Source organism: Theropithecus gelada, chromosome 6 (genome assembly GCF_003255815.1).
Source record: "Theropithecus gelada isolate Dixy chromosome 6, Tgel_1.0, whole genome shotgun sequence".
Lineage (NCBI taxonomy): Eukaryota > Metazoa > Chordata > Mammalia > Primates > Cercopithecidae > Theropithecus > Theropithecus gelada.
Window position 1 is genome coordinate 138,972,057 of NC_037673.1, and position 21,106 is coordinate 138,993,162.

The window sequence follows — 21,106 nt, forward strand, 5'->3', positions numbered from 1 at the left end:
GAACTTGGGGGTGGACACAATTCAACCCTAACACCTACCATCACATGTCCATTGCCCCAACCCTCTTCGACTCACTGAATGAAATAAAAATAAGGAAACACCAGACACGTCTTCTGAAGAAATGACACAGGAGTCTGGGTATGGGATGGGCATGACAGGAATGGCAACTGGAGAAAGACACCCTACCCAAGAATGAGAAAGGAGGGTGGTACTGACAGGAGCTAAAACTATCATTGAATGGCCTAGAAGTTAGTTACACATCTAGGCTCTGGTAAGCTGCTAGTTCTGAGTTCAAATCCCCACTCAGTCACTTACTACCAGTGAGGTTTTTCCCTTGCTCATAATATGTGGGTAATAGTAATCCTCACTTATGGGATGGTTGTGAAGATTAAATGAGAGAATTGCCCAAGCAGAGGGCTTCACACTCTACCCAGCACATAATAACTCAATATGTACCAAATGTGTTGTTATTGTTATCATAATGGGGGGGGGTCTCACCAGGTAATTCAGGAAGAAGTGATGACAAAGAAGAGGGTAACTGTCATGACTGAGTCCACACAACTCTGTGTTCCCTCTCATAGTCACAACAAGAAAGGAAGCCGAGCAACGGCCAGACCTGATCTTCTTTAATTGTGGTCTGTGGACCAAAGACATCAGAATTACCTAGGCCCCACCCAGAAAATGCAGAATCCTGGGTCCCTCATGAAGCCACTGAATCAAAATTGTGGGGAGCACCCAGGAACCTAATTTTTAAATAAGCTCCCCTGTGATTCTTATGCATGTTAAAATTTGAAAACCCCTGGACAAGACCACAGGTCCTGGAGGAGCAGAGATGAGTCATGTCCATGAGTAATACCCCATGTCGACTCAGCCCTGGTGCCAGGTAGGCACGCCCCTCACACCTGTTCTCATCACCAGCATTCCTTGGACAAAGTCAGGAGACGGTCTTGAGCAATTAGGTATAAAACAAATCTCTGTAAGTCACATTTTAAATATACTATTTAGAGGGGTTGCATTGGCAAATCAAATTGTTTTCATTATTGTAAATTTTACTGTGCTCAGATACTTAGTTTTGGACTATGTATTCTTCCTCTACCCACAGCTGAGGTTACCCAATCTTGACCTCAGGTTTAGCTCAAGATGACCTCTGGCCTTAGGCTTAAGGATTATAAGGCACCCTGGCCCAGCACGCTTGCTGTGCTTAGGGCTCTGTTGTTAGGCACTCTGTTTATTTTGTTCTTGGGCACCATCTACTACCTGGTCAGAAAAACCTTAGCCCCACTGTACCCCAGTGCCTGCGTTCATGTCTTGCCCCAAAGAGCCAATCCCAGAGGCTACAGGTCCTCAAGGCTGAGATTCTACCTGTGGCCCAAGCTAAGGTCCTGCCATCTCTTAGCAGAGTTTCCAAATCCTGGCCTACTTTCTAGGGTCTTCCAATATCATCTGGTGCTGAATTCCTGTCACCAAGCTCCATGTGCCTCTCAGGACACCTCTCATAATCCCCCCAAACCATATACAGCCTACCAGTGAGGAGCACAGGCTCACTAGACAGCCTAGGTATGAAGCTTGGCTCTGCCACTTGGTAGCTGTGTGACCTTAGCCAAACATCCCACCCACCAAGCCTCAATTCCTGCATCTATAACAGCCCCTACTATTATATGCAGGGTTGTAATGAGTATTGAGTGAGGTGATACACTTACAGCCAAGCACAGTGCTTAGACACGGCAAGGGTTCAATAAATGTTGGGGACCAGTTCAGAAGCTGTTCTATGTCTGAATGCTCATACATGTGAACAAAGCTCCATGCCAAAGCAAACGTGCCTCCCAGCTATCCAAGCAGTGGCACCAGGGGTCACTCATAGAGTGTCACTTTGGGCTTTGGAACAAATAGACTTGTAAGCAGCCTTTTCTCCTCTTTTTTTTTTTTCTTTCTTTCTTTTTTTTTTTGGGGGGGACAGAATTTCACTCTTGTCACCCAGGCTGGAGTGCAATGGTGTGATCTCGGCTCACTGCAACCTCTGCCTCCCAGGTTCAAGCGATTTTCCTGCCTCAGCCTCCCAAGTAGCTGGGATTACAGGTATGTGCCACTATGCCAGGTAATTTTGTATTTTTAGTAGAGATGGGGTTTCACCATGTTGGCCAGGCTGGTCTTGAACTCCTGACCTCAGGTGATCCACCCGCCTTGGCCTCCCAAAGTGCTGGGATTAGAGGCATGAGCCATCACACCTGGCCGAAGCAGCCTTTTCAGAACTCAACTTTGAATAATAATAATAATAATAATAGCAAATACACAGTACTCACTGTGAGCTGGACCCTGTGCTGATAAGGGCATTACTCATTTGATTCCTTCCATAACAAGGTTGGTACTTTATTACCCCCACTTTACAGATGAGGAAACCAAGGGCCAAGGTCACAGGACTGATAACTGGCAGAATTTGGATCCCAGGCAGCCCAGCTATGGAATCTATGTACTTAGCTAATGTGTTATGCTCCCTCTCTCTCTCTCTCTCTTTTTTTTTTTTTTTTGAGACTGAGTCTTGCTCTGTCACCCAGGCTGGAGTGCAGTGGTGTGATCTCGGGTCACTGCAAGCTCCGCCTCCTGGGTTCATGCAATTCTCCTGCCTCAGACTCCCGAGTAGCTGAGACTACAGGTGCCTGCCACCACGCCCAGCTAATTTTTGTTGTTGTTGTTGTTGTTGTATTTTTAGTAGAGACGGGGTCTCACCGTGTTAGCCAGGATGGTCTCGATCTCCTGATCTCGTGATCCACCTGCCTCAGCCTCCCAAAGTGCTGGGATTACAGGCGTGAGCCACCGCACCCAGCCACTCCCTCTCTTGAGTAGTCTAAATTAATTATTAAAAAGCAAAGGGGAAACAAGGAAAAAGTTAAAAACAGAGAAATGTTTTAAGCAGATAGCATTGGCACCAAGATTCTTGCAAGTGAACTCAAGAAGCTCACTTCTGGCTAGGTTTAAACCATGGTGTATTTAATAATCAAAGTAATTGCTATTCCTTTCCTCCCCTTTTCTCTCCCTGTAGACCACTGGCCCAGATGCTTGTTCTTGTTCCTGTACCTTGGACTCCTTCACTTATCTTTCCACTGAGTTGGACACGTCAGCCCAGGCCCATTCTCTGTTACCTTCCCACCCAATCAGTCCCCTTCCTTCTCTGTGGTTGTTTGGGCTGGATCCAGTCATATCTCAAGATGGGGACACCTTGTTGGTAGTTGAACATTTTTTGATTAGTGAACCCTTTCTTCAGAAAAAGTACTCTCACCCACATGTATAGATGTTAGATTTACCTAAAGCATGGTATGCCTATGGCACAAATGCCTTCAGATTATTTTTCCAGCAACCTTAAATCAAGGGATACTGTATTAGCCATGCAATGCTTATTTAATGAGGTGGAAATGGGTGTGTCTTCCACTCTGCACAATACCTAACCCCTGGCAGCTAGCACACAGGCTGAGTGTCAGAGGCGTTCGAACCAGAGCAACTCCATCTTGAGTGAGGGCTAGGAAAATGAGGCTGGGACCTGCTGGGCTGCATTCCCAGAAAGTTAGGCATTCCTAGACTCCAGACGTTTACAGTTAAGGAAATAGATTGATAATGTTTACCACACAGACCCAGACTTGGGGGTGTCCAGATAGCCCGATATTTTGAGAACAAAGGCATTCCTAATTTTGCTTTAAAGATAATAATATGGATTCTTGCAAAATATAGTAATTAAGAAAATTAGGCCAGGTGCAGTGGCTCACGCCTGTAATCCCAGCACTTTGGGAGGCCGGTTGGATCACCTGATGTCAGGAGTTGGAGACCAGCCTGAGCAACACGGAGAAACCCCGTCTTTAATAAAAATACAAAATTAGCCAGGCATGGTGCCTCATGCGTGTAATCTCAGCTACTCGGGAGGCTGAGGCAGGAGAATCGCTTGAACCTGGGAGGCGGAGGTTGCAGTGAGCTGAGATTGTGACATTGCACTCCAGCCTGGCCAACAAGACCGAAACTCTATCTCAAAAAAAAAAGAAAAAAAAGAAAGAAAGAAAAGAAAAAGAAAATTAATCCTTTATCACAAACCCTTGTAGCAGAGCACATCTCCCTATGATCTTTTTAAAATCCTATATATACGAGCATGGTACCTAGGATGGACGTGTTCCTCCTCTTGCTTTCGGGAACACCCTACTCTGTCAATGGAGTAGCTGTGCTTTCACCACTTTACTTTCCTAATAAAAAGAAAGTAAGTGCTTTTGCTTTGCACTGCGGACTCGCCCTGACTTCTTTCTCGCTTGAGATCCAAGAACCCTCTCTTGGGGTCTGGATCGCTTTCCTGTAACAGCAGTCCCAAGATCCTTAATAGTTTATGTGCAGTCCACAGAATGCATGTCACTGAAGTGAGCAGCTGCACTGTCCCGGGATGAGATGTCCCTTGGATGTAGATACAGCATATGGATGTCCGCCCACCATTTCCACTGAATATGTTATCATGGCTGGTGCTACTCACCTGTGAAGTCAAACCACTTAACCAGATATGGCTTCCTTGATCCTTTGCAGAACCAGTCAAGTCATATGTAAACAGCAGATTTGAGAGAGAGTTTAAAAGAAACTCATTGTATTTTCTCTTAACGTTTTGCATACTAACTTTGCTTTGGATTACATACTTCATTTGCAAACCTATTTATTCACACTACCAAAGGCAGGGGCAACAGAAGAAAATCTCTCTGAGTCCCTCTGCCAACAGCAAATTGGTGATCTTGCCTTCAGATCTACATCTCAAGAGGGGACTTTCCTCGGAAGCCCTCAAAGACCAACACAAAGAAAACAAAGGAAAAGTGAATTTGTGACTGTGAATCAGAGTCTCCACCAAAATCCTCAGTCACCCACACTGACAAACAGCTCCGGTAAACTGCTGGCCACCCTTCACTAGACACCACTTCCCAAAGCAAGGCCCACTTCTTTCAGCCCTGATGCCACTGCTGCTGGCTCATAGTTACACAGAGCTGGCGGAGGGGCAGCCTGGCTCGCCCTCAGCCGGGATGCTCGCATCCTCCCACTGGGTCGGGGAGCTAACTTGTAAACAATCGCATCCCTGTAGAGAATGAAAGGAAAAGTACCGGTCACCAGTGCAGCAAGGAGGGAGGCAAATGGGGGTGGCGGTGGCGTGGGTGGATGTAACATAGCTAGAGAATCATGGAGTGTTGGAATTCTGCTGAGGCAGAATGAGCCCTTGGGCCTGAGAGGGGTCTCCCTTGGGTCTCTGAAAAGTGGGTACTTGACTAAATGCCTGAAATTTCCATCCCAGTATCTGGAAGGCTGAATTTCTGAAGTGCTCCTCTGCAGCAGCCTTGCATACCTTTGGCATGTAATTGTGATGTGGGTGTGGATAGTGTATGTGCCAGAGAATCTGTCCATTCTGACTCCTTCTCTCCTGGTGCCCATCAGAGGGGTACTGAAACGAGGATGTGATATTCCAAGATCAGAAGGGAAGGAAAAAAGTAATCCAAGTGACCATGGGGCCATGGGAATACCACCCTACCAGAACCCTGAGCTGACATGCCCAGATAATCCTAAACTTCAGCCTGACTTTTATATCAAAAGGTTAATAAAATCTAAGCTGCCCACCATGTGGACAGCTTTTCCAAGGCAGCTGAATATCCAGGCTTCCCAAGAGAGAGCTGGTGTGACACAGCAAGATAATGCTAGCCACTCACCACGGCCAGACTCACCGCAGCTTTCTGCTTCTGCCGAACCACAGGGGCCGCATCCAGCACTTTAGTAAATGAGAAATGCCTGCCCTGTCCAGCCCTGATTCAGGGCCAGTGTCAGGCGGGCACTGGAGGAATGGAGATAATGCGGCGGCATGGTGCATTCGTATTTTTGCAGTCTCTAAACTAGAAGTGCTATTTTTACATGTCTGTGACATCAGCACGCCCTTCCCCCAGGGCAGTCTGCACCACGGTTTAAACCCAGCCAAAGGTGAGCTTCTTGAGATTCCCTTGCAGGAGTCCTGGTTCCAGTGCTATCTGCTTTAAAACATTTTCTTTCTTCTCCAAGTAGCATTACATTTGCACTTGGACATACACACACACACATAACACACACACACACACACACACACGACCTCAGCTACAACCTGCTCTCTGTTTCCCAGATCAGATGCCCCGATTCTTACCTAAAGAGCTTGTAGGCCAAGGGCTGTACCTCTCTCCACACTGGCTCAGTGCTGTCCCAGGGGAAGCAGAATCCACTTGGTGTCTTCTGCTCTGTGTTTGTCACTGTCACTGTGCTGCAGCCGCCGCCCCAGCAGCCCCAAGCCGGCTCTCTGAACCTCCAGGCTACTGCAGCTCTGAGTGGGGAGAGGGACGGGCCGTGGCATGCACATCAGGTTGCTGGCCCGCCTCCAGATACCATGCCACAGAGCTGGCTACCCGTCCCTAGGGCTGTGTGGGAAATCGAGGTGGGGGGGCGGGGGCAGGCTGGGAGAGCCAAGAATGTCAGCCTCGAGGTCTATCTCCGGTCTTGTTTATCAGCAGAGGGGACCTGCCTTCAGACAACCGCCCACCCCCACCTCACCCGCAGGGATGCACACAGCTCTAAGCAACCCCTACTCTGGACAGCCAGCAGCAGGCCCAGGAACACAGAGCCATTGGCCAGCCAGGAGGGAGGTAGAGACAGAAGACGGTGGCAGCAGCTACCCTGGGTGTTATTTTAACGTGGTTTGTCTTGGGGCAAATGTCTGAGCCGAATGGACTTCTGGCCCGTCTGAGCAGAATCCTGTTTATTTTGAGGCCTGAGTCGCCAGGGAAACAGCAGGTCGTGGCTCGGAGACTCTCCTCTGGAATCAGAAGGCTGCTGGATGAAAGGGAGGCCTTTTCTGTTCTGTCATCTGGCATCCTTGCATGGGGTGTAGGTGTCTGTGTGTGGCAACGTGTATGTGTGCATGTGTGTGTCTGTCTGTGCCATCCCCAGAGCCAAGTCCTACAAATGGCATTTTGCAAAGTCAATCGAGGCAAAAGCCATCCAGGTTGGGACTGTGGAGGGGCTGCAGAGGGGGCAGCTCTGTCCTCCCTCTCCACTGTTCAAGCCTGTTCCCGTTGGATGAGGTGAATCCTCAGGTGAGCTCAACTTCAGGGGTGGGAAATTCTTCAATGGGCCATGGACATCCTCTTCAGATTTCTGGCCAGGACAGGGTAAGGAAGGGAGGGAGCTGTCTGGACAAATAATTCTTTGGCTAGAAGGTGGGGAATAAGGTGGACTGAAAGGATATGGATCAAGAGCTGTCTCTGAACCAAATGTAAACATGATTAATAGTTTCCAATAATTGAAGAGTCGCTCCTGCTTATGCAGGCGTTTGAGCCCAGGAGGCATGAGTGAGTGAGTGTGTGTGTGTGCGTGTGTGTGCGCGCACGTGTGAGCTTCCATGTATGTACACAAGCCTGCCCACCTGATGATTCAGGTAGAGAGGTACAGATCGACCTGTCAGAACTAGAAATATGCTCCCCAGCCTCTACCTCCTCTGGGTGTTGCTTAGGTGTAGGGAGGATGGAAGTGCAGTCTGTTCCCCATATTCCCCACAGAGCATGGGGGTATGGGAAGACATTCATGTGCCTTCTGAAGGGATGAGCCTTGGAGAAGGAGCTCGTGTCCTGTTAAGAGCTAGAGGCTCAATCATCAGAGAACTCCAATCACGGATAAGCAGCAGCTCCCAAAAGGGACTCGAATGTACAGAAAATGTTGATTTCTTGAGACCCTCTTAACTGGAACCCTCATGAACTACCACTTCTACACATGCAAAGGATACTGATAATTTGCTTTAAAACATAATAATCTTCCTGAGTATCTGCAAGCTTCCAGAGGACCTTCTGAATCATTAAAAAAAAAATTTCGGACAATGGATTTCCAAGTATTAAAGAATCATTATGCTAGATGTAGTATGCATGTTGACCCTTTTTAACTACGTGAAATGATAAGACTTGAAAGTTAGAAAATACCCAAAAAACCCTAAGGACAGAGATGCAGACTCAGAGACTCATTCAGGTGGTACCCTTAGTTAAAGTCCTTATTGTGACTAAAACCAGGTCTCCCTGCTTTAGGTTAACCCCAGGTTAACCTGCCTGCACTGTGTGGTTGGCCATTGTTGGGCAATTCAGCCCAAGGGCTCCAGATTCCTTCCCTTCTAGTGGAAATTAATAAGACTTTCCTACTCATATCTTCCCTGCAAACTCACAGGATTATCATGACAATCAAATGTGTCCAAGTGTGTTTGAGCACCTTGAACGCGGGAAATACAAATGCAAGTCGTTATTTTAGTTTGTTTGATTTCTCCATTGTGTCCAGTTATGAAACCCTGTTTAAACACACACACACACACACACACACACACACACACACACACACAGCTTTTAGGCAAATATAATCCCTAGCTACTGACATATGCTAATTTATCTACTGCATAGTGGGTGTCTGGCAATATTACTGTCCAAATACTGGGAAATAATCCTCAGTTCGCTAAGGTATTTACTGTAATATAATTCCCCCAATGTTGAAATTTTTTGAAATTTCATTTTAATATCCTTCAATTTCTACATTTATTTCAACTTCTGTTAGTATCTAGATTTACCTTTTAATTAACATCCATTGAGATGTTTCCCAGTCCAGAGACATGCCCACGTGAATGCTTTTCAGCCCCACTGTTATTTAGAGTAGGAAGGGACTTTGCGATGACCTAGTCAAAAAGTCTGGTCTCAGAATAGCCCTCCAGCTCTGTGCCTGGAAATAGTCAGTGGAAATAATAGCCGTCGAAGCTGCTTATTAAGCATCCACAATATGCTAGATTGTATGCAGAACATGTAACAGAAATCATGTCTTCCTCCAGAGCTCTTCCACCACTTTAAAAGCCATTTCTGTCCTGATAAAACTTTGTAAGAGAGGCTGCCAGTACTGCAGAGGGGTCCTCTGAGAAAGGAAGGAAATGACAGGTTTGGAGGACCAAAAAAATCCTAGAAGGTTTATCCACAGAGATGTGGGCTTGCCCCGGAGTCATCCACATCTAAAATGTTGTGGCTGTTGCCAGAGGTGAGATTTTTCCTTCCACATCCTAACAGATGGACTCAATACAGAGCACTTAGGCAGCTGCTATTACAGAAAGTGACTCTACACCTCTCCTTTAGAAGGGCGATAAAGGTAGAATGTGGTGGTTCCGTGGTTTTGCTTATTTTGTGCTCAGTGCCTCTGACAATCAGACATGTAACTATCACATTTTAACTGTACCAGCATGAAAGAAGCAGAGCATTATTGAATCAACAGGGTTCAAAATGCCCCCAATATATACATTTTTGTTTTCTCTCTCTCCAGGCAGAACATAAGCCCTGGCGTCTTGTCCTTGATTCTTGAGAATGACATTCAATATTTGCTTTAAAATTTCCCCTTCATTCATCCTGTTTACACAAACGATACAGTTATATGAAACACACACCAGACACATTGCATTTTCTTTCTAATCTCATTTGACCTTGTTCAGGCACAACAAATCTTATTCAGCTGACGGGGGAAATTGGATGCTGCATGCCACTCTCTCCCTCCAGCAACACATTTCCTCTGTTTATGCCCAATCAGGCAGTTAAATGAAGGGCGCCCTGGTCTCACGGTGAAGCAAGCACCACGATGACAGAGGGCAGTGGGAAATGCAGCAGACATTCATGGGAAATTGTATTAGTTGCTCAAGGAGACTGGCCAGCCACAAACATCACCAGAGCTGCAGGACCGAAGCTGGGTCCAATGGCCCTCAAGAAGGAAGGTATCTCATTCTGATGCCACTGAAATCCAATCACAGGCGCTTGCGCCCCGCTGGTTAGCCTGACTCTTCAGCAGCTTCAGGGGAGGATGCTTGGGAAGCGTCCTACCCATGCGAGCTGGGTTTCCTCTCCTCTGATATTGATTGCCTGTTGCCTATTCTACTGTGTTTTCCTCGATCCTGGCTTTTTAATTTTAAAATATTTTACCTTTACAAAAAACGAACACTCTGTGCACATGATAACACTGCACCCAAAGGTATAAAATGACCCTCACTAGCCCTCTTTTCTCCATAGATAACCACTATTCACTTTGAATGTATGGATCCTTTCAGGAAAAAAAAACTGTCTTTGTACCCTGAATATGTGTATGCTAAAAACACACATTACTATGCACAATGTCCTGTGTAATTGTTTGTTTGTTTTTCACTTAATAATAGATGTTTGCACATTGGTCTAGTTCATCCAAGCACCAAATTTCTTGCCTGATTTATTGAGGTATCTTCCTAATTGGCCTCCCTGCTCTACCCTAACCCTCTACAGTTCATTTCAGAAGGATCCTGCTAAAAGGTAAATCAGATCATGTCCCTATTTGTTCAGAACTGTCCAGGGCTTTTCCCTTGCACTAGGAACAAAAGCTAAGCTCACTACCACCACCTGCCTCTGCAAGTTCACCCCCAACATACTCATTGCTCACTGTGCTCCAGTCACCTGCTCCTCCTATGGGCCAGGCTTGGTCCTAGCTCAGGATCTTCATACTTCCCATTCCCTCTGCCCAGAATTATGCATTTATTTTCTGCCTCTAGGTTATTTGCCTGGCTTACTCTTTCCTGTTATTCTTGTCTCAGCTCAGGCCACCTGTACCCTGACCACCTGTTCTAAATCAGCCCCTTATCACTGCCTTTCACATCTCCCACTTTCTTTTTCCTCATAATTCTTACTACTTTCTCAAAATTATTGTATTCGTAAAATGTTTACTTAGGCCAGGCGGGGTGGCTCATGCCTGTAATCTCAGCACTTTGGGAGGCCGACGCGGGTGGATCACCTGAGGTCAGGAGTTCGAGACCAGCCTAGCCAACACGGTGAAAGCCCGTCTCTACTAAAAATTACAAAAATTAACCGGGCATGGTGGCTGGCATCTGTAACTCCAGCTACTCAGGAGGCCGAGGCAGGAGAATTGCTTGAACCCGGGAGGCGGAGGTTGCAGTGAGCCCGGATAGTGCCACTGCACTCCAACCTGTGCGATAGAGTGAGACTCTGTCTCAAATAAATAAAATAAAAAATAAAATAAAGTAAAAATAAATAAAATATTTACTTACTTGTCCTCTGTCTCCCCTGCCACATACACTGGAATACAAATTCCATAAGGAGAGCAGGGGCTTTGTCTTCTCACTGTTATATACTCAGTACTGAGACCAGTGGTCCTCAAGCTCGAGTGTGCACTGGAATCACCTGGCAGATTTGTTAAAATACAGATGCTGGGCCCCAACCTCAGGGTTTCTAATTCAGTAGATCTGGGGTGGGCCTACCGAAATAGAGTTTATATTTCTAACAAGTTTCTAGCTGCTGCTGCTGCTGCTGGTCCAGGAACTGCATTTTGAGAGCTACCAGTCTAGACGATACCTGGCATACAGTGGGTGTTGCATATATATTTATTACGTGAATGCATGAGCCTGCACATAGGCTCTGCCACCATCTTTGTCATGGCAGTTTTGTTTTCGGTTCATCATTTATTTATATTTATGGGACTACAGGCTGTGAACCTTTTGCCTCCTCAAAGTCGTCGTGACAGGAAGGCCCCAAGTTTTGCCAGGTAAAATGGTGCACCATCTCCATTGGTTTGTCAGTTGATGATTAAAAACCTAAAGCTTAGGCCAGGTGCAGTGGCTCACGCTGTAATCCCAGCACTTTGGGAGGCCGAAGCAGGCAGATTGCTTGAGTCCAGGAGTTCAAGACCGGCCTGGGCAACATGGTGAAACCCCATCTTTACCAAAAAAACCCACAAAAATTAGCTGGGTGTGGTGACGTGTGCCTGTGGTCGCAGCTACATGGAAGGCTGAGGTGGGAGGATCGCTTGAGCCCAGGAGGCGGAGGTTGCAGTGAGCTAAGATCACACTACTGCACTCCAGCCTGGATGACAGAGAGAGAACCTGTCTCAAAAAGAACAGCAGCAGCAACAACAAACTAAAGCTTTATAGACCCAAGAGGAACCAGTGAGAGACTTCTCATTCTCTGCCTCAGCAGAACATCAAACCAAAAGATGGTGCAACTCTCACTTGACATGTGACAGAGAACAGAGTGATCTCTCAGGCCTCCCCTGTAATGATTTAACAGCTATCCTGTTGGTTTAGATTGGGTCTTGGTATATTGCAGTGTATGCAACATAACCCCAAGCAGGTTATGAAATATAGAGAGCCCACTGGTTTTCCTGAGTCACAAAACCTCTTGAAAATCTTGACAAGATCTATAGCCGTATTCCCTAGGACACACACACCCACACACACACACACACACAGTTTTACATTTAATTTCAGGAAGTTACAAGATGCCCCAAGCGCATTTTAACCCCAAGTTAAGAACTTCTGGTATAATAATTGTCTGGCTTTTTGGCAAAAACAAACAAACTAACAAACCCAATCTGGATCCCCAGTTTCTTATTTAAATTCCTGATGAATCAGAGATTTAAGTGTAAAGAGACAAGCCTTAGAGGAAAACATTAGTTAATAAGATTTATAATCTTAGAATGGGAAACACTTTTTGAAGCATGATTTAAAACCCAGAAGTGAAAATAAAGTAGTGAGATTGATTCCAAAAGATCTAAAATGTCTGTCCAGGAAAGAGGAAAAAAACTCTCCTGGTTTAGACTCTGAGGAGAAATTAATTGATCCTATCTTTTCCATCTATCTTCTTCCCAGTGGAATTGTGTGAGTGACCTATGGCCAGGCTCTATGGAACAAGACAAGCTTATCAGAGCTTACAGGGTGAGATCATATCCTTTGGCAAAGCCCTGTCACTGGGTTAATTATTTCAATAGTAGTGGTACGGGTTTTTTAAATTATTTATTTATATTTTTTATTTTGTGAGACAGAGTCTTGCTCTGTCGCCCAGGCTGGAGTGCTGTGGCGTGATCTTGGCTCACTGCAACCTCCACCTCCCAGGTTCAAGTGATTCTCCTGCCTCAGCCTCCCAAGTAGCTGGGATTACAGGTGTGCGCCACCACTCCCGGCTAATTTTTGTATTTTTAGTAGAGACAGGGTTTCACTACATTGGCCAGGCTGGTTTGGGGTTTTAAATGACTTTATTGAGATATACTTCACATACTCTGAAGTTCACCCATTTAAAGTGTACAATTAAGTGGTTTTGGTATATTCACAAAGTTGTGCAGCCATCACAACTATAATTTTAGAATATTTTTGTCAGCCCCCCAAAGAAACCCCATACCCATTAGCAGTTCATCCCCCATTCCTCCCTCCTGCCAGGCCTAAGCAACCACTCCTCTACTTTCTGTCTCTATAGATTTTCCCATTCTGGCCGTTTCATATCAATGGAATCATAAAACATGAGCCTTTTTCCTTTAGTGTGATGTCCTCAAGGTTCTTCTGTATTGGAGCACATATCAAAATTTCTTTCCTTTTTTTTTTTTTTTTTGTTTCTTGAGACGGAATCTTGCTCTGTCACCCAGGCTGGAGTGCAGTGGCACGATCTCGGCTCACTGCAAGCTCTGCCTCCCGGGTTCACGCCATTCTCCTGCCTCAGCTTCCCCAGTAGCTGGGACTACAGGCGCCTGCCACCACGCTCGGCTAATTTTTTGTATTTTTAGCAGAGACGGGGTTTTACCGTGTTAACCAGGATGGTCTCGATCTCCTGACCTTGTGATCTGCCCACCTCGGCCTCCCAAAATGCTGGGATTACAGGCATGAGCCACCACGCCCAGCCCAATTTCTTTCCTTTTTATTGCTGAGTAATATTTCATTGCATGGACACACCACATTTTATTTCTGCATTCATCAGCTGATGAACATTTGGGGTGTTTCTTCTGTTTGGCTATTATTATAATGTTGTTATTCATGGGCGAGTTTTTGTGCAAACATGTGTTCATTTCTCTTGGGTCTAGCAGTGTTTTTTCTTTTTCTCTTAAAGATTTACCCAAAGAATTTATATCTATCTATCTATCTATCTATCTATCTATCTATCTATCTCTGTCTGTCTGTCTGTCGGTCTATCTGCCTTTCTGTCTGTATATATGTATTCCTCCCACCCTGCCCACCATCATAACCTCATGGAGAACCAAGCAGATTTGGGTTCTAAAGACCTCAGAGCTCTTACAATCCTGGCCTGGAACCTTCTGTGTAAGGGTCACAACTCACTCTCACTATGCCTCAGTTGTGCCATCAGTGGAAGGAAGGTGCGAACACCAGCTCTTTCACACTGCCCCAGGATATGGTAAAGATAAAGGAAATGACGTAAATCAATAGGATCTGCTCTTTCCAAGATACGAAGCTATATGAATAGGCCGGTGTGCATCAAAGAAACAAGATACACCTCAACCAAAAGTTTTGCCAGCACAAAGATGACTGCATCAGCCAAGAGTCCAGTGGCTTGGTATGGGGGCATAGATGGTACAAGCCACTATATTCTCAAGATTTTGGTTTTCTTTGAGATCAGAATGCGGTTGCCTTCCAAATCCTGCTAGCCACCCTCTGAGGGAGGGCCCCAGCTTGGTCACCCTGGTGGGGGGTAGGAGAAAGGGCAGGGCCATACTGCACTGACTGGCAGCCCAAGGGGCAAGCTTAAATTCTAAAGCCTACCCTCTAGCCAACGTTTCCCACAAAGACCACCCTACCCCCATTTAATTAAAAAACACCCTACTCTCTGCAGAGTCCCAGAGGCACCTCTTTTTGTGAAATCCCTGACATTCCTGTAGGCTCTGGGGCAGGGAGTGACCCCTCACCCCTGGGTAGAATCTAATAAGAACTTCCCAGCAGAGGTACTGGGCACCCAGGTGGCAGAAGAGGGGTCTAAAATAGATGTACTTCTTCCTGCTCTCTGACCAATCACCTGTACCCTTTGCTCTTTAAACTCAGGCAGCAGGAAATTCTACTGATAGGTTTGTAAATGATTAGTGGAATAGAAAACAAGAAGGTGGCATCCTTGGTTATAACCCCCACATCACCACTTACTACATGTATAATTTAGGACAAGTAACTCATTTCTTTGAGGCTCGGTTTGCCCATCTGTTAAATGGGATAATAGCAGTACTTGCCTCGTAGGGTCATTGTGAGGATTACCTGAGATGATGCCTGTAGGAACTCCAGCATACCATCTGTGTTTCCTATGGTTATTATATTACTTCTAAAGTCAGAATTAAGGACCTCAAGGCTGGGCATGGTGGCTTATGCCTTTAATCCCAGCACTTTGGGAAGCCGAGGTGGGGGTGGATCACCTGAGGTCAGGAGTTCGAGACCAGCCTGGCCAATATGGCAAAATCCTGTCTCTACTAAAAATACAAAAATTAGCTAGGTGTGGTGGTGGGTGCCTGTAATCCCAGCTACTTAGGAGGCTGAGGCAGGAGAATCATTTGAACCTGGGAGGCAGAGGTTGCATTGAGCCAAGATCTCACCATTGTACTCCAAGCTGGGTGACCGAGCAAGACTCTGTCTCAAAAAAAAAAAAGAAAGAAAAAGAGGAGAATTAAGGACCCCAAGTAATCCATCCATTCTCCCTAATCTATTTAGGAAGACTCATTTTCTGTTGGCCAATTAATTGGATGCACTTAAGCACCTAGTATGTATTAGCTACCACATACTAGCGGGCTCGGGAATGAAACTTAATTTTCCTCCAAGAATGGAGAATTCAAGCTGTGAGAGAAACTAAGATACGTGAAGTTCTTAAGGAACATGTAAACAGTAAACTGCAATCCTGACAGTCAATGCCGTTCTAATTCAGAGAATGGGGACAGCAGGACAGTCTGGAAGGGCCAGATAAGGCCTCAGAGGGGAGGCAGCACCAAGGCGGGCCCTCACAAGGCAAGATGAGTTCACAGCAGAAGAGGAGAGGGAGACAGAACTGGGGGCAAGGGTGGGTGAGAGGGAAGGGAGACCCATGTGAGCATGGGCAATTTGGGAGCTCAGGTGGGTCTGGACCTGGTGCATGGTCTGGGGGCTAAGCCACAGACCACCCTTCTTGTATCTTTCCTACTCTCAGGGATCTCTAGGAGTAACATGCCATGGAGTCTTTTAGTCACTTGTTCCACTAATAATTATCCTTCCTATGAGAACTTTTGTCACTAATACATTTTTATGGCATGTAAGAGGGAGGATCTGCTATCAGATAAGCTTTGAGTCAATCTAGACCATTGCAAAAAAAGCGACACAGAGTGGCAACCATTGACTTCAGCCACCCTGCATCTAGCCCCCTTTGTCCTGCGACGAGAACTCTGATGATTTCTGGGGAAACACCCCTTCATTGCTTTCAGTCCATGAAGTTTTGGGGATGCGAATGACTCCACACCCACGGCAAGGATGGGCACAATACCCACATTGGTTCTATGAGATTGACCCTGAGATTCTAGCTAGAACTAGAAAGGGAAGCACCTGTTCTTGTACGGCGCTGTGCTAGTAGGATGTCAGCTGGGAGCTGCTGCAGCCCTCTGGCCATCGCAATGGGCAGGTCTTCCTGGAAACATAAGGACACAGGGGAGGCAAAGCCAAGAAATGGAAAGACAGATTCACGATGCCATCATCTAGGCCCCTGGATCTTACTATACCAAAACCTTGCTTTTTCAGACACATGAGTTAAAAAAAAAAAATCCTCTTTTTGCCTAAGTCTCTTCAAACTGGGTTTCAGTCCATAGTTACTAAATGAATTCTGACTTATTCAAGCAATTACTTTGTTCCTACCAGAATTTTGTTGGTTGCTTCTTAGCATGGGTATTTGTAGTCCATAGCCCAGGGGCAGATTGCCTCCAGGATAACAGTTTGTGTGTGGAAGTGAGAGTGGCATCTATCCATATCCCTAAATGGATATCGGTACATGTGATATGCGGAGGCATTAGAGGGGAGACCGAGGCTGCAAAATCTGTTTCTCCTCTTTGTCTCTGAAGTCTGTGTACAGAGCAATTTCCCCCAAACCCCTGATTTTATTCCTCTTGTTTTCAACCAGAGAAAGGAGTTCCTGGATCTGTTAAGTATATTTTACAGGGCTCTAAGAAATCAGGAAGAGATGGGAAAGGGAGGTGTTGGGGAAAAAGAGGCTCTGCATGTCCCATTTTTGTTTTTTTCCTTTTTGCCAACAACAAAGAATCAGCTGGCATCCTTTTATTTTCTATTTCATGCAGTGCTTTTTAAAATGAAGCATTAAGTCTACTGTAATGGGATTTGTCTAATGATTTCCTGGTAAACGTCTTCTTGGATCTCAGCAAAGATAATTCACTTAGTAGGAACCACTTCCTGCTTCCCCACTGAGAACTAGACCTACCCCGTTCTTGCTGGGAGTAAATTGACTTTGAATGAGAGAAGGCAGTACAGGAATATTTCACTCTAGCATTCATCACATAGACTCAAGCTTGCCACAGACCCAGATCAGGGAGGAGAAAAGGAAGGGGTGGGTGAGGGAGAACGTTCATGCTGAGCACAAGCATGAAGTCAAGCAGAAAGTCTGTAGCAATCTGAGCCCTTTGCAGAAACAGATGCACTCACCTCTTTGCCTTGGCTCTGGGGTGCTTTCTTTCTGGGGCAGTGACAGCTTCTGCAATGTCCACACTGTTCTACCAGGACGGCTGCAGGCAGGCTGCTGCAGGAGGAAGGGAGTTCCCATTCACCATCAGAAGGGAGTGTCCTCCCAGAAAAGGAGGCGATGCCCTGATTCCCCTGGAGCGAAGGCTGTTGGATCCACTTGTCCTCTCTCTCCCGCTCCCTTTCTGGTATGAATGGAGCTCAGAGGAACCCCATGAGAAGAGCTGAGTGAAACCACACACCATACCTACCCTGCTAGTAGGTTGGCCTCCCAGCCTTGGGGATCCTAGAGAGGAAGGTAGCGGAGTGGGTCATGAGGCACTTGGGTCCCTACAAGTGCAGCTGACACTGGTATGCCCACAGAAAGGCCAAGGACAAGCACTGTGTATTTATTTCTCCCCCTCTCATGTGATCTTATTTTTGGACGGGACACAAAAGCTATTTGGGGGCTGGACAGCTGCCAGGTGAAAGGACAATGATCTCATCCGAGTTCTCTCCATTCCTCTCTCTGCACTAGTCCCTGTTACCTTTCTCAATATGAGGCAGATGGGAGCGGGTTTTGCTCCGAGCCTTACTTTCAGTACATCCAAGCAATGTGTCCAACTTAACATTTTTCTTCAATTCTGCTACCCTTTGAGGTTTCTCAGAGGATCAGTGTAATGAAGGAAGTCCTTACTTTTATGTCTGATGCAGGTGTTTCTGAGTCTGGTGGTCGTGTCGTACAGTCATCATACACACTATTTTAGATGCAAAGATCTTCTAATCAACACCAGGATGGGAGCCCCCACCCTGGAAGGCAGGTGTGGGCAATGCCACAGAGCTAGGCTCTCAATGTGTTGATTCTGCCTTCTGCCCTGGCTGTTTCTGCCTCTGGCTCCTAGGCTTGTAAAACTTACGACATTGAAACAGCTCGATTTTTCGCCTCTGATCCTTCCTCTTCAGACATGAATGGAAAGTTTTGAAAATGTCATGCCTGGCAAGATGCCAATTCAATATCATCCTCTTCACCATTATCACTGTTATTTGCTAGGATCTTTCTTGCTGAATGTCCTTAATTTGCAGAGTACTTCTGCATTCTCGCATTTAATCCTTACAACACCCCTGCCAGGTGGGTAAGATCGCTCCTATTTGATATCCAGGGAAGCCGAGGTTTGGAAAGGCTCCTCACCTAACCTTTGGAGAGGGTAGAGTGGGATGGGAACTCCCCACTGTCTGAGCTCTTGGCCACTTTGCCCTACTGTCTCCTGAAGATGTGAATTGTTGACATTTCACTGTTGTTTTCACTTCATAGGAGGGAAAACAAAACCCTTGGGCTTGATTCAGACCCACAACTTCAATCCTTGATTTCTGTCCCAAATCCAGTTATTGAAGGGGTGAGAAAATGAGGTTTTCATCTGTTTACAGTCCCAGGCCCTGATTCTAGGTACAGGACGGAGTCTCTGGCCACCATGCTCGTTGGAGCCATTTTCCTGTGAATAATTCACCATGCAAACACACACACCAGAGAGGACTGGGCTGGGTCGCCCAGGCTGGGTTCCCACCGTATCCAAGCTGGACTGCGCTTTCCACTACCCTGAGAAAGAGACAGAGAGATTGAGCCAACAGCTTGTCCAACACTGCCCTCTGCAGGTCACTAGGTTGCATTACCCCAGATGGAGGTCTTCAAGGCTTTCCAAAGAGGCGGGCCACACCAAGGATTATTTTTAGAGAATCAGTTTCCAGGTTCTCCATTTCTGCAGCTACTCTTTCCTAAATCTGGTTTGCCTGAGCACGTGTGTGTGTTCATAATCCTTCCCCAACTGTATGAAAGGAAACCATACCTGTCACTTTTCACAAATCTTACTAAGGTGACATTGCCCCAAGTATAAAAATCTCAAAGTCCCCAAACTAGGAACTTCCTTTAATACTTTAATTCAGCCTCTTTTAATGATTAATTAGGTATTTTTTAATTTAACCACTTTGCTTTTCCTCCCTTGAATATTGAGGGACAGAACTGTGGAAGCAAATCAAAGAGAATATTAGAAATAATAACAGATTAAGGCTGGGCGTGGTGGCTCACACCTGTAATCCCAGCACTTTAGGAGGCCGAGGCGGGCGGATCACGAGGTCATGAGATCAAGACCATCCTGGCTAACACGATAAAACCCCATCTCTACTAAAAAAAAATACAAAAAATTAGCTGGGCGTGGTGGCGGGTGCCTGTAGTCCCAGCTACTTGGGAGGCTGAGGCAGGAGAATGGCATGAACCCAGGAGACAGAGCTTGCAATGAGCTGAGATCATGCCACTGCACTCCAGCCTGGGCGACAGAGCAAAACTCAGTCTAAAAAAAAAAAAAAAAAAGAAATAACAGATTAATAGGTACACTTAAAGAATGATGTCACAGTTTAAATTTTTTTTTTTTTTTTTAGACAGAGTCTTGCTCTGTTGCCCAGGCTGGAGTGCAATAGTGCAATCTTGGCTCACTGCAGCCTCCGCCTCCCGGGTTCAAGAGATTCTCCTGCCTCAGCCTCCCGGGTAGCTGGGATTACAGGCACCTGCCACCATGCCCAGCTAATTTTTGTATTTTTAGTAGAGATGGGGTTTCTACTAAATCATGTTGGCCAGGCTGGTCTCAAACTCCTGACCTCAGGTGATCCACCCACCTTGGCCTCCCAAAGTGCTGGGATTACAGGCATGAGCCACCGCACCCGGCCCACAGTTAATTTTTGAATTCCAACTTTACAATATATTAGAAATTAAGCTCTTGAAACCATATAAACTTAATGATGAATATTAACATAAATGTTTAAATGTGGGTATTTGTAACATTGTTTTTCAAAATTGTTTTAGAAGGTACAAGAACAATTTGTGAAGTCTGCTGTACCGTTGGGCTGGCTATTGCTGACTGATAATAGGATGCCATCTATCCATCCATTCATCCAGCCATTCCTCAGATACCCATTGAGCACCTACTGTGTGCGAGGCCTTGTTTTAGGCACTAGAAATAAAAATAGTGAGCAAAAAATGGCATGTTCCATGGCAAATTCTTAGTGATGTCCTCCTCTAGGAAGATGAGAGAGGGAAACAGATTATGGATACACTTTTAATAATTAATCCAATAAATGTAAGAATTCAACACTGATAAGCACTAAGTGTTCTGTGCGGGAAACGTGTGAGGGGAAAGAAAAGGCACACACAGTACTTTTGAATCCCATGTAAATAGCAATGCAGATATAATAAGCAAATGATAGAATAAGCAAATTGCAGTGGGAAGGGAAGAAGGACATATATATATATTTATACTCACCAGACTATGGAGGATTCATCACCAGGCCAGGAGGCAATAGCCTGGGCTCCAGAGTCAGCCACTTGTCTGTGCACAGACGAGGAGAGGCCTGTGAAGCTTCGCACAGTCTGGGACCCTAGCTCTTGTGTAACGAGTTGTTTGGCATGAGGCCCAGTCACGAGGGCCCTTCGCAGCTGGGCTCAAGCAACACAAAAACGTCAACTTGTTTTTGTGATCGCGTGTTGTTTTTCAATAACTAACGTATAGGAGTAGATGGAAATGGAGATTTCTCCGAAACAGTGCTGGATGAACGCCTCAAGGG

At 45.9% G+C, this 21,106-nt stretch overlaps 1 protein-coding gene across 13 annotated transcripts in view; it reads right to left on the reverse strand.

Annotated features, from left to right (window-relative positions):
* The window catches only part of FGF1 (fibroblast growth factor 1), a 106,924-nt gene extending 88,996 nt beyond the window's left edge, over positions 1 to 17,928 (reverse strand). For 3 of the 13 annotated variants that reach the window (XM_025388101.1, XM_025388098.1, XM_025388090.1), the window contains exon 1: positions 17,483 to 17,928. The gene's annotated coding sequence lies outside the window, so the exon portion shown is untranslated. Of the gene's footprint in view, positions 1 to 3,886; positions 4,006 to 5,705; positions 5,911 to 6,166; positions 6,258 to 6,293; positions 6,750 to 11,104; positions 11,238 to 17,482 lie in introns of those variants that run through there. The other 10 variants (XM_025388102.1, XM_025388094.1, XM_025388099.1 and 7 more) reach the window with 8 other exon arrangements.
* Between the last annotated feature and the right edge of the window lie 3,178 nt (positions 17,929 to 21,106).